The sequence below is a fragment of the Rattus norvegicus genome, chromosome 18 (genome assembly GCF_021556685.1).
Source record: "Rattus norvegicus strain SHRSP/BbbUtx chromosome 18, alternate assembly SHRSP_T2T, whole genome shotgun sequence".
In the NCBI taxonomy this organism is placed as follows: Eukaryota; Metazoa; Chordata; class Mammalia; order Rodentia; family Muridae; genus Rattus; species Rattus norvegicus.
The window spans coordinates 50,478,793-50,492,775 of NC_141551.1; the positions used below are offsets into that span (position 1 = coordinate 50,478,793).

Sequence of the window (13,983 nt, forward strand, 5' to 3'; positions counted from 1 at the left end):
ATAAAGGGGGTCTTTTCTTGTTGAGCTCCTTAGCAAAAATCACAGAACAAACCTTTGGAAGTGAGAATGTGATGTCATCCACTAACATTTATGGAACGGTGTCTCTGCTTCAAGGACTGAGCGCACAGCTATTATTTCATTTAAATATTTAACTTAAGCTGTAATGGCTTTACTAAATACCATTTTTGAAGCCCAGGTTTAACAGCTTGTGATTCTTGGCTTTAAATACGGTGTGCCTAATTTCTAATGTACCAAATAATGTCAATTTCACTTCATCTCCCTCACTTTCCGCCTCCCCTCCAAGGAATGAGGGTTAGAAATGAACATCTTTGTTCATGAAAATGACTGCTTGAAGAAAAACAATTAAGATCTTACACATGGGAAGCAAAAGCGCATCTGATGAAAGTGAAGAGAAATTTGAATTATGATTTACTGCTTATGAAAATGACTTTGTTTATGAAATGGAGTTTGGCAATCGCGCTCAATGAATATAGTAATTTAAGCCAATTTTGCATTAAGAATGAGTCATAATAAGAATTCTCTATTGTGACATTGTGAGAGTTTAATGGCCATTTGTTTTACAGCAAGTTTCTGAAAGAATTGGTCAAGTACCAGAAGCTCAGTGATGACACATGGCTCACGAGGAATTGCTTTGAACGAAAACACTCCTTTTTGTTTTTGAAACAAATTTGTGTAAACACGAGATCTATTCCAGTATCTGTAAGTCACACTCTTTGACCAGAAACTTCAAAGGGCCAGCTATGCCTTTTAGGTCATTCTTTTTTTTTTTTTTTTTTTTTTTCCGGAGCTGGGGACCGAACCCAGGGCCTTGCGCTCGCTAGGCAAGCGCTCTACCGCTGAGCTAAATCCCCAACCCTAGGTCATTCTTTAACTAAGTTAAATCACTTCCTGTGTACTTATTGCGTGTGTGCATGGATGCACAGGTGTGTGCACACGTCAGAAGACAGCTTCTAGGAGTCACTTCTGGAAGTCAGGGCTTGGGGCTCGATGATAGGCACCTTTACCCGCTACCCCACCGTCAGTCTCATTTCTAAGCTGTATCCGTGTGTCTTCTAGGGCAGCAGAGTTAGACAGTGCGTTATTGCTGCATCTTGAGCTCCATGTTTTTCTTAAGCCAACAGTGAGATGTGGGTTGGTTCAGGATTTGTAGCTCTTCAGTCCAGTCATAAAAATATGAGCTTTTTCTTTCTGTGAGTCCTTCTTTAATGATGTGGAGTTGTCTAAATGTTTCTCGTAGATCCTCCTCAGAGTTTTACTGCAGTTCTTCCAATAAATGGAAGACCTTCATCTCAAACAATCAGAAATCCACATTGATTTACAAATGTTACTGCTATTGTAATTGTCCTGGCCTAGTTTCAAGAAATGTTATCTATGACCCGAATCACAAAAAATCAATGAACACACAAACTGATGTTGCCCATTTTCAGGAAAGAGTAAGATGGCAGTCAATTTTTCAATTGTAAGGCGTGTGTCTTCATTTGATTAAATAGTTCTAGAGTTGCGTTTCCGGATTAAAAAAGCAATCAGCTGGGGAAGGGCACTCATTCATTTCTGAGTTTGTCACTCTTCTGACTCGGCTGCCTAACTTGTTTTACGTAGATAAACATGCATCATCTCTAGGGCTTGATCCAAATCACACAGGACTGGATGTTCACACAGTTTTGTAGGCTCTGTTAAAAAAAAGATACATTTATTTATTTATTTATTTATTTATTTATTTATTTATTTATTTATTTTTACTCTTCTAAGACTTACAAAGAGAGATGGCCAAAGAAGCTTGGCGTTGGGGATACTCTGTAGTTGAGATGTAGATGATGAGTCTGATGGACTCTGATGGTAAATCCACCTCTGGACATAGCAAAACAGGGGCAGGAAGCTCAAGTAACCCACACGCTCATCTGAGTCTGACTGACTTGCGTGTGGCTTATGGAATTCATTTTGTTGTATGGAGCAAGCCCCGTGCTGTGGAAAGCTTTCAACTCCTCCGGATGTGCTGGTAAAAGGTCTTTCCTCAGCACTCAGCAGAGAATCTTGTGGACTCATCCACCACACGGTCAATTCGATGCTTCCCAAAGCACTACCACAGCAATCTGATTCCTTGAGTAATCATTCCTAGGGTTTTCCAAAACAGCATCCAAAATAAGTTTTAAAACAGTTATCTTGCTGTTTAATCTATTAGCCAAGATGAAGATTTTTTTTAAAAAAACCGAATTGTTCACATTTATGAATAATTAAGCAATAATACAGGTAAGCATATACACAAGCAAATTCATAGCAAGAAAAAAAATCAATCAAACAAACACACAAAAAAGCAAGGGATGGGGGAAATCCAAAGGCCTTATAGGACGCTCCACAAAGGAAAAAAAACCCCGAGGTCCTTTAGGATGTTCCACAGCATGGAGAAGGTGTGGGTGTGCAGTTTCAGCAGCAGACACCATCTCAGTAGAGAGAAGACATCCCTAAGAAAGCGAAGAGAAGATTTCCACCTTCAGAGTAGGTTCTCAGGAAGGGCCACACAGGGAGGCTCAGTCAGAGCAGCAGGTGAAGGCTACAGCATTAAAAGCAAGGTCTTCAGCATCAAAATCAAACTGTGGTCTCTAGACTGGGCAGTCTCACCCAGAACCCATTAGATAAGCAAATTATCAGGCTCCACCTTGCCCTCCCACCTGAGGCGCAGGCTGTTTCCAGAAACCAATACTAACGCTCCTGGTCTCAATTAACCTAAACCATGCATTTCCCGAAAGAATGGGAAGGCAGGTTAAGATTAAGAAGGGAACTCTAAGTTAGCTAGGACGGCTAGAAAATAAACGGGAAGCTGGGAAGTCTGTCTGTGTAGCACAGTGTCTTAATCGGCGTGGCCTATATAAATTATAACATTGGCTGCTGCATTCTAAAGCTGCTCATGATTAGACATTTGGCATCTTCATTTTTATGCTACGGCCTATTAATTTGCACCAATATGCCATGGTGAGCCCACCTTAAATTGTTTAATAATCAACTTAATGCTTTCATTTTATCGTAGTGAAAGCTAATTTAATGATTATTAGTTAGTAATAGTCAGAGGAAAACCCCAACTTTCAGTTACAGGAAATCCAATGCAAACCCAGCCACGTTATGAACACCCATCAGATATAAGGAGAGTCCTTCCGTGTGAATGGATGTGGCTGTTTGTAGAAAGTTGTCAGTGGGAGTACCCTTTCTCAGACATCATTTCAAACAAATCCACCAGCTTGCAGTGGAGTTAGTTAACAGAGAGGAAGGGACCCAAAGGAGGGGGCAGTGAAGGAGAAAAGAGTGGCTCTTGTGAAGGATGAGTGACGGAGCGGGAAGACAAAGTGATGAGGAGAGACAGAAGGAAGAAATACGCAGCTGGGAAGTATAAAAAACACACCTCAAAAGTCGGACAGCGGAGAGGTTAGCGCTGCCACTGGGCTGCCCGGCTCAGTAGGTAATGAGTGTCACCCAGCAGGTCCTGCTACGATCTGCTCTGTGCCTCTGGGCACAAGCTGACTGTAATACCACTGGACGGCTGCCCTGTAAGTGTTTTCTTAAGTCTGAAATCTTGGCACTTTTTACATGCCCATCCATAAGAAACCTGCAGAGTGAGAAACACACAGCAACATGGACTTGTGGAACCCCGTGTGTGAAGCGAGAGTGTTTACATAAGTCTTACACAATTTGACAATAACGCAATTTGACAGAAGAGACAGGTTTGATGAAATGTCTGAGCCTTTTTTCCCCCCCCCTTTTTGGCATTATTGTTGAGTGGGTAGAACAGAACCATGGGAAAGCCGAGAGCTGGCTCCGGTTCCTGGCTCTGTGGCTGAAATCCTGTGATTCAGGGCAAGAGACATGGCTTCAGCCCGAAATTATTACGGAACCGACTGGGGGAAGAGTGGTGCGAGGGTTTGCAGGAGCTCCAGTCTTCTGGGGTTTCAGACAGCAGCCAAGCCACACGCGCCTCAGCCAGTCTCCTCAGGTCAGGTTGTAAAAAGAGAGCTTTTGATGCCCAAACCTTAAATGGTGTTAGTGTTGGAGCCATGCTGGGCAGCTGGACAAGGAAGTAGGACAGAGGTTTGGGAGAATGTGATAAGAAAGGGCGGTGCTCCCTTTGGAAATCCGTCAGACTGTGGAATCAGTGCCTGAATGCATTAGGCAAGCTTCAAGGGCCTGGAGCCAGGAAAGAGGTTCAGAATTAGAAGGGACACGAGAGTTCTATCATCAGCAGAGGTAGTGGGGGTAAGCTCTGACAGAGGGTCAGGGTCAAGGGTGCAGAGGACAAAATGGCAGTCATCACCGACAGCTTCCCAGTGCTCTTGGTGGGCCACTTACACAGCCAGCGATGTCACTGTCTTCTTACAGGATGCACAAAGGCACTGGTGAAACAAGACTCTCTGGTTACAGAGGAGGGAACCGAGACACGGAAGTTAAGAAGATATCCCCAGGCCACGGCTCAAAAACTGAACATGATGCCACACCATGGACATTTTGCAGGAATGGAAGCAGAAAGGGATGGGTAGTGTTATGCTTTAGATGAAAAAAAGTGCAGGTGTTGGCTTATGGGTAACCACTGCAACCAGAACCGTTCCTCCCTGCATCCTTCCCGGCATCACAAAATGTAGACGGCTACAGGAGTTGCCATAACTTTCATTCTGGAGAAACACAGTTTCACTCTCTATTTCCCTGCTCTAGGGAGAGTAGAACCTGGGTGTTCCTCCAGGGGCTAAAGGCATAGGACAACTGGCTTTGATCCCTGAATGGGACGTTGGCTTGGGTAACATTATAGAATGACAGACATAAATAAACTCTGTTTTATTTACAGAAAACAAAGAGGAAAGTAATTATTAATATACGTGAACCAAGTAGTCTTCCAAATTTGGTAAAATCAACAAGTTGAAGCTATTTATTACAAAATGTAGATACCAACATTATCACACTTGCTCTTCTCTCTCTCTCTCTCTCTCTCTCTCTCTCTCTGACACACACACACACTCACACACACACACACACCACACACACACACACAGAGAGAGAGAGAGAGAGAGAGAGAGAGAGAGAAACACACATCCTAAAAGTCTAAGATTAAATTTGAAAAACCTCATTTCAATAATGTAATGTTCTTTTAGTTAAACTTTATTTAAATGTATAGAATGTATTCTTAAGTGTGTATGTGTGTGCCCACTTGTATTTTGTGCACCTTGCACATGTGTGCTGCCTATAGAAGCCAGAAGAGGACATTGGGTCCCTTGGGGCTAGAGTTATTATAGTCAGTTATGAGCCACCAAGTGGATGCTGGGAATCCACTCTGATTTCGAATCCATCCCTCTGACTCTGTCAAGCTCTATTTTAAGAAGAACAAGGTGGTGGTTAATCTTGAGGACTAGCACTTCAGTGTACAGATGAATGTCTTTCTTCTTCCAGAAAGCTTACTACCTGAGATGAATTGATGAATTGGTGCCCTAATTTTCTTCTCAACTGTGTCAGTTGGAAAACCTTAAGGCTTTTAAAAATAAATCTTAATTTCTCCTTAAATTTTCTTTAACTGGGTTAAATTTTCTTTAACCACACCTTGAAGAGTGAACTTTAAAAACAGTGCTTCTAATTTTGGATTTGGTCCTGAAGCAGCATAAACACCATAGTGTAAGCTTTGCAAACCACAGTTCTCAGCTGCTCGGTGCTTAGACTTGATAATCGCATCCTTAGTGCCCTCGTTTCACAGATGAGGAAACTGGAAAGTAATCCAGTCTCATAGGATAGAAATCTGGGAAGCCAGAGACAAAGCTATATTTTATATTGCCCAACACTCTCGCTCTGTTCTTTTTAGTTGTGGGAAGTTTTCCTGACTATTCCTGGAGTTTTCCCCCCTTGTGTACAAAATGAACACCCACATTCAGCTTTCTTCCAAAAAAAAAAAAAAATAACAGGAAGCAGAAGAGTTGAAAACAAGGATTCAAAGAGGTATTTGTGCACAGTTGCTCTTAGCAACAAGATTTCCCAAAGTCAAAAAAGAGAAGCAACTCAAGTACTTATAGATACACAGTGAACAAACAAAGTAGGGTGGGCACACACTGTGGGACGTTCAGCTTTTAAAAGAAAGGGCTTTCTAATGCACACCACAACACACATGAACCTTGAAGGCAAACCTAGTTCAATAAATCAATCAGGAGAGGATAAATACCAGCCATGTGATTCCACTTACAGACTAGTCCGCCTCACAGAGACAGGAAGTAAAAGTGTAGCCTGGGGAGAAGGCAGGGGCGCCAAGTCCAAGTTGCTATTTAGCGAGTAGAGAAGGTGAAGACTGTCTAGTGGTTTGGAGGTAGGTGGCGGTGCTGGGTGATAGTTAAAGAGGACACATTTGTTAATTTTGCTCACTTCTTCAATAAAAACAGCATGTAAAAATAACTTAGGAAAAGAAGGGTTTATTTCTGTCACAGTCTGAAGACCTAGAGCATCATGGTAGGGAAGGAGGATGGACGGACAGACAGACAGACACACAGACACACTTGCTTGTTCATACCTGCTCAGACCAGGAAACAGCGGTAAATTTTTACAAGCAACTTTTCCCCTTGGTATTCACTCCAGGACTCTACCTGACCTACTTTCAAGCCTGGGTTTTCCTTCATTGATTAAGCCACTCTCGAGATGCCCTCCTAGTGCTACATCTAGGCAATTCCAAACCCCCTTAACTTGACAACCAAGATTGGCCGGTGAAGATGGTAAATTGTATGCTATGTTTATTTTACCACTGCGCTGTTCTGTTTTGGTTTTGAACATGGGGGGAAAAAATCTGTTTTCCCTGAAGGTTTGAAGACTAATTGTCTCATTGTTCTTTTTTTCTTTTTGTATGTGAGTATGCTGTCTTCAGACACAGCATCAGATCTCATTACAGATAATTGTGGGCTACTATGTGGTTGCTGCGAATTGAACTCAGAACCTCTGGAAGAGCAGTCAGTGTTCTCTTACACGGAGCTATCTCTTCAGGCCCCTTCCTATGCTTTATAGCAGGCTTTCACGGAAACGATGGTTTTAGCATATGAGGTAACCTAAAGGTAGAACACACTCTTGCTCCATCCTGTAATTTTACATTTCAGATTTATCAATCTACTTGATAAAAAAGCAGAAGTCAGTAGAGTATTTACTTACTTCAGAGGACTGATGATGTGAGAGATAAGAACACAAGATCTTATCGGATCGAGAAGCATTCTCTAAATCCATTTTGGACAAAGACCGTTAAGATGCCTGTTAACGTCCCCAGCTCCGAAAAAAAGAACCAAAAAAAAAAAAAAAAAAAAAGATGCCTGTTAACAATGACTCAAAGCAAAGAACGGTGAACCCTGGTGCTTACAGTGGAGAATAAGCATTTTGGAATCCTAGCAGGAAGACTGGAGTCTAAACTCTCAAACTTAAAACTGTATTCTGCTGAGAGAATCATTTTTTATGATATGCTTACTGCCTTGGCCTATCAATCTATAAGCATGGGTGATTCATTTTTATACAAAAAAAGCAGTAAAAGCTATTAAACCAGTATTTCTATTTATGTTAAAAACTGGATAACTTCTGTCTGGAGTTACTGAGAGGATCACTGTGAATATCAATAAGTTGTCATTTTTATTTTGGGTGGAATAACTTATAGACATTTTCTTTCTTTTTAAATTAAAACAGTTATTTTATTTATGCATATTAGTGTTTCATTTGCACATTTGTCTGTGTGCTATGTGTGTGCCTGGTGCCTGTGGAGGCCAGAATTAGGTATCAGATCCTTTGGAGTTGGGGTTACAGAGAGTTGTGAGTGGCTTTGTGGGTACTGGAAACAAATCTGTGTCCTCTGGAAGAGCAGTCAGTGTTTTTAACTTCTGAGTCATTCCTCCTACCTCTGAAATTTTTCTAATGATTAACAATATTTTGAGAAATTTCATATTAATCAAATGTTTAGATTTTCACAATTTGGTTTTATATGTTAAGACTCCATCAACTCTTTCCACAAACGTTAAGAACGTATGACCGGGGGTTGGAGAGATGGCTCAGCGGTTAAGAGCACTGCTCTTCCAAAAGTCCTGAGTTCAATTCCCAGCAACCACATGGTGGCTTACAGCCATCTGTAACGGGATCTGATGCCCTCTTCTGGTGTGTCTAAAGATAGCTACAGTGTACTCATATAAATAAAGTAAATTAAAAAAAAAAAGAACTTATGACCTATCTAAAAGTCTTATCTTGGGCTTAAACAATTTTTAACTGTTGCTGGCCCTGGAGATAATCTGTGTGTTTTTTGGAAGAAGGGGTTGTTCCTCACTCATAAACATTATCCTCAAAAGTGACGACAAACTGCTAATTCCAGGATTGTTGTCCTTGTTAATGTGGGAGTTGGGAATTGCCTGATTGTCAGATGTCAAACCATGTTTGATATCTAAATAACCCCTATAATACCCTTATAAAGAAGGTCTGTACTGGACAGAGTAGTGGAGGCCCTGACAAGATAGGAGAAATATGTTACTGGGTTATCTTTGTTAGAACTCTTTTTTTTTAAATCATAAGATCTGGGCAAAACAGAAGGTTAAATAAAACGAACAATGGTACTATAGGGATAAACAAGGAACAAAACAATTTAAAACAGTAGAAACCACCTTTCAACTCTCTTTCATCTTTTACAGGACCCTTGTCCTCACCCCATTAGATTGCTTCAGGCAGCTGTCTGTTTTTCAGGTTCATCTGTGTCTACCTTGTGCTTCTTTACAGACATGGATACTTGTGTCTGCATTGGTCGACTGTTGCCAAGCATGTGTCTTTATGTTCACGTCATTTTCAAATAGGCATTGATGACCTTAGTTGGAGAATTGAGTGCAGATTTTTAAAAAGCAACTTCTAGAATTTGTCAATGATAGTCCTTCTTTACCCTTCTGCACTCAGGGAGATAGAAGATGGTGCTGACGGCTTGCCTGCCTTTTCATTTCTACTTTTCGGCCTCTTTGCTCTAAAAACTCTACAGCCTCTACAATCTTTTGCAACTGGAAGTAACCCAGGACACTTAGGATCACTATTATAGAACTGAAAAGTGCTAGTAGAGATTGTTGACACATTGGAAAGTGTCTCAACTTGTTACTCCCTCTGCTCCCAGTCTTTCCCTTTTCCTCCCTCAAGATTGAACTATGGAGTGGCCATCTTGGAGTCCCAAGGAGATGAACCCACCTAAAGGCCACACACAGCAGAGAGATAAAAAGCCTACCCAGTTCTTGGGAGGCATAGCAGTCACTCTAGTCAGCTTACCCCTAGACTCCTTGTTATAACTATGATAATAGATTAATAATAGCCTAAAGTTGTTTAAAACTTCTCTTCTTGGCTTCCCATTCATAGGAATGTTTGAAAGCAGAAATTTCAGAAGCAAAGAAACACTAGAGCCTGTAATGAATGGTATATCCCTGGGCTAACTTGCTTAATTATGAGGATGTTTAGTTAATATACAAATTATGAAGCTTGAAATAATTGGCTCTGATCACCATCCTCATTATTCTCATTAAAGAGATTTTTATTCAGTATTCATTTGCACAAGGAAATCTGCTCAGCTGTTTACCTGGTGAATGGCTTTCTACGCAGGGAAGGTTCTCCCAGGCTGGGAGATCATTGAGGAAATGAATGAGTTTTCTCCAAGCTGCTACTAAATATTGGAGTTATTTGCATCAGTATCATAACAAATTCTCCAAATAAGAAGTTATTTATGAAGATTCAGTATTATTTAATATCCATGTAAAACAAACTTAAAGCTGTCACCTCATTACATCTTTTATAGTAATGTCATTTTTACTCTAAGTCCTGTGTAATTTCTTGAGGGAGGATAGAAAATGACACAGTTGTGGTTAGCAAGCTGGGGAATTTCTTCTCACTGTGGGCAAGCCCATGGGTGGTTCTCATTGTAGGTATCATCTGTTCCATTTGTTGAAACAGAAAAAAGAGACTGACAGCAGCTTTGTACACAAAGAACAGAGCCCCTTCGTGTATACCCACAGCACCTGGGCAGCTGCAGGAGTTCACGTCTATTTAGTCTCAGTGAGTATAGCATTGAGGGAGTTGACTGTCCACTCTTTGCAATGTATCCCTGTCTCAAGGACAAGGGCTTGAAGCCTTTTCTGTATTTATCAGAAGAAGCATATAGTAAAAGATTATTATTATTATTGTTATTATTATTATTATTATTAGTAGTAGTAGTAGTAGTAGTAGTAGTAGTTGTAACTTTTTCTTTTTTGCTGAAATTTCAAGCATTAAGCCACAGAACTGATAGTGATGACATGAGTTGTCTCTGTTTGCATAGTTTCTGGAATCTGTGTTCAGGCTCACTGGAGGGAGAGAGATGTGATTGCTCTCATGGCCTTCTGCTTGGCATTCCTTGTCCCCAGCCTTTTTCTTTTGCTGACTTACTCATTTAATTTTGGGCACCATTTTTCATTAGTTTGTGTAAATGTTGACTGATCAATACATCTGGGGCATTATATAAATCTGTCTTTGTTCTTAGTCTGCATTAGTTCAGATTAGTTTCCTTGTAAACAGCACTGAACTCTCAGATAACAGTTGTATAAATGATAAAAAATTGTTTATTTCTTCATTAAGTAAACTAGCCACAGAGGTCAGAAATAAAGGACTAGCAGGAATCTTTCGAGTTTCCTGATTTTTCTGATCCACTGTCTCTAAGAGAGGGTCTTTGTTTTCATGTTCGAAGTCCGAGGCGAAAAGGGGAGCTCATTTCCAGCCTTGTAAGGAACTGTTCAGTAAATACTACAAACAATTTGGTTCTGTGTCATTAACCAGATCTTCACATGGTCACATCTAACTTCAAGAGAGGCTGAAAAATACAGTCCCGTGTCTGGGCTCCTGGACCAGACTCTAGACAAGAAGAGAGTGACTATGGGGCCCAAATTAACTGTCCCTGCTGTCATTTGCAAAGAACTGTAAAAGAGGGTATAGCTACTTGTGAATGTGCTGGTTTCTGACATATGGGCTATAACTTTTGTCCCATTTAGCACCTGAAATGCTTTCTCCTCTTCCTGGAGGCTATATGGGAGCCAGATGGTGGCTAGTTATCAGCCACAGGGGTTTATAATTTCTCTCCTGCTTTGCTTGTTTGTTTGTTTTTTGTTTTTGATTCTATGGACAAAGGACAGGCTCCTGTTTACCTTATTTTGCTTCTAGACTCCATTTTTTGCAGTGAAATGGCTTTCCAGTAGGACTTGCCTGGCTTTCCTTGTTTATTGTTGAAGAATAGGGTGTGTTTCAAGTGTAAAGCCCACCTTAGGACAAAAACCAATTGCCTGATCATACCACATGTTAAAGAACTTTGATTTCCATTTGGAGATAGAATTTTAAAAGTCTCACAGCTGTGAAAGCAGTTAGAAAAAAATCAAAAAGTTCTTCTCAAACCTTCTGCTTCTGTAAACAATGTTACTTCAGGGCTTATCATGGCAGTGATTGGGCACTGGACCCTGTTTTGTGTTACTTGGAACAATGCTATCCTTTTGTACTCTACCCAAGAACGAGAATAACAAAAGATTGTCATGATGCCCAAGAACTCATTAGTGAGAAGTCATAAAAGCTTAACCATTAGATAATTTTAGTTGTAACTTCTTGAGGTCTCCTAACAGGAGATTTTTTTTAATATATTTGAAATATTTATTAGCAGAAGTTCCATTCGTAGGAAGGCTTTGGGCACAGATTACGATGTGATTTTCAAAATAAAAACAGTATCTACCTATCATATGAAAAAAAGGAGATCCTTTGCTCTGATTTACGTTTCAGGAGAATTGTGGCAGCATAATTTGTTTACCTTGGACATTTAGATGAAATAACACCACAATGGTCAGAGTGGATTTGTTGTCTCCAATGATTGTAAGTCCTTCTGCTCCACTGTAAAGACCACAGAATACTGAAGACAGCACAGTACCACAGAATAGAGAGATGTTAGCAACTGCTCAGTGATTCCCATATGACTCTTCTTTAATTCAACTCAATTTAGCACACTGCAATAAATCAATGGAATTCAATTTAATTAAACCCTGATCAATTATATGGTGGAAGCATAAGGAGAAGCTGCTTCTACTGGGGAAAGTATATATGGATGCTCACAAGAGAGGCGCGTGAGTCACACTGTTTAAATGCCAAGGTGCTTGACATGAGACGCAGTTAAACCTGCATCCTAGTGTTTGCCTGACTTTAATTGGATTTGCAGAAGGTGTTCCCGAAACACCCTCAGGAGATGATGCCTGGCACCTACACATCATCCTCCACGAAGGTGAAATCTGAGATGATTATTTACAGGGAAAAAAGTATGACATCAAAACTTTATCTGTGCACTTCAAATATGAGATATAAATTAATGTTTCTGTCATTGGGGAGGGAATTTTCTTTCCTCCTCCTCCTCCTCCTCCTCCCTTCTTTTCTTTTTCTTCTTGTATCTCATGTTTTTCTGTATCCCTGGAGTAATTTATAATGACTGTATTATTTAATCTATTATAAAACTACAAGCACAGCGAATGACATTTGGCCTTTGATGAATCTGGGCATTGAATTAACAATGTCTTAGAAGTTGTTCATGGCTCCTTCTTAATGTTTTACCTTGTTCATTTTTTCCCTCTTTATTCAATTTTCTTTGAAAACTAAAAAGTCCCATTAAGTATAATGGATGTAATAAAATTTGGGGTTTAGTCCCAAAGTAAGAAGAGTTGAATTTATTATGATTTTTAGACAAAATGTCACCCTGGGCCACTGGATTCCCTCAAGACTGCTGACGTGAGGTACCTGCAACTTGTCCCTTGCTTGGGATTTTGGGATGATGACACTTGGTATGGCCTTGAAAAATTTTTTCAGTCTTGTTCATTTCAGTGGTTACTTTGGGTGGAGAGAGTGACTTAAGGAAACCTTTCTGTTGTGATAGAAAGAATATCGCAAGGGCTCAGCGAGGGGGAGTGGGGAATGAAGGCAGGCTTTCTGACTGTTGATGCTATTGCGGGATAAAGAAGCAGGGTGGCAGTAGCTTTGAGTTGGTGAGAGTTGCTAAGTAGCTCTCTTAGCCTCAGGTGACATATCTGCAAATAACAGGGTTGGGATTGTCTCTCAGGAAAAAAAAATGCTATGAGGATAAATTGAGGCAATGGATGAAAGTGTTTTTGCATAATACTGAGCTCAAAAGAGGCAGCAGCAGAGGTCAGCTAAAGACGATTGTTAATTACAACTTTTCATTCAATAGCAGTGGAGTCCTTTGCATGTGTTGTGTATATCTGTGTGTGTCTTCTGTATGTGCCTATGCTCTTGTATGCATGTGTGGGGCAGTCAACACTGAATGCCTTCCTCTACTACAATTTTATTTTACATTTTCCAAATAAGTGCTTCCCTTAAACTTGAGGCTCACAAATTGTGCCAGACTGACTGGCCAGCAATTCCCAGGGATCTTCCTGTCTCCCATCTCCCCATGGATTACAGGCCTCTACCACTACTCCTTATTTGTAACTGCTAGGGATCTGAACATAGGTTCTAATGCTCGTTCAGTAAACACTTTACCAACTGAGCTATCTCCCCATGCCCTACGAGAGATCATTAAGGTCAATATTTTCCTTGGCCCCCTCTCATCTGCTTTAATATTTTCCTGTTGAAAACTATGAACATACCAGATAAAAAATGTTGTGGTGGGTAGAGACAAGGGACAAAAGAATTTTACACATGCTGAGTTCCAAGTAGAGAGTCAGTGGATGTCAGCTAAGGACACTAAACTAAGACACTAACTATTGTACAATAGTTCAAAAACTGGTTTAAAAGTGCATATTAACTTGCTTATATTTTTCGGATAACAGAGTCAACCTGGGTCCGGGTCTCAGACATCAAGTGTTGAGAGGAAACATCACAGAGACACAGCTAATGAAGGAATACCAGTTCCTCAACAATCCTCCTCCCACAGGCTGTATGTTTCATGTAGCTAGTTACACC

General features: G+C 40.5%; 1 long non-coding RNA gene across 5 annotated transcripts in view; it reads right to left on the reverse strand.

Moving 5' to 3' along the window:
• Positions 1 to 537: 537 nt before the first annotated feature.
• The window catches only part of LOC134483025 (uncharacterized), a 76,178-nt gene continuing 62,732 nt past the window's right edge, over positions 538 to 13,983 (reverse strand). The window contains exons 3-7 of one of the 5 annotated variants that reach the window (XR_015642552.1): positions 11,831 to 12,023; positions 7,168 to 7,279; positions 3,413 to 3,616; positions 1,777 to 2,133; positions 538 to 1,691 (exon numbers count right to left, since the gene is read on the reverse strand). This is a non-coding gene — a long non-coding RNA (uncharacterized LOC134483025). Of the gene's footprint in view, positions 1,692 to 1,776; positions 2,481 to 3,412; positions 3,667 to 7,167; positions 7,280 to 11,830; positions 12,024 to 13,983 lie in introns of those variants that run through there. The other 4 variants (XR_015642555.1, XR_015642554.1, XR_015642551.1 and 1 more) reach the window with 4 other exon arrangements.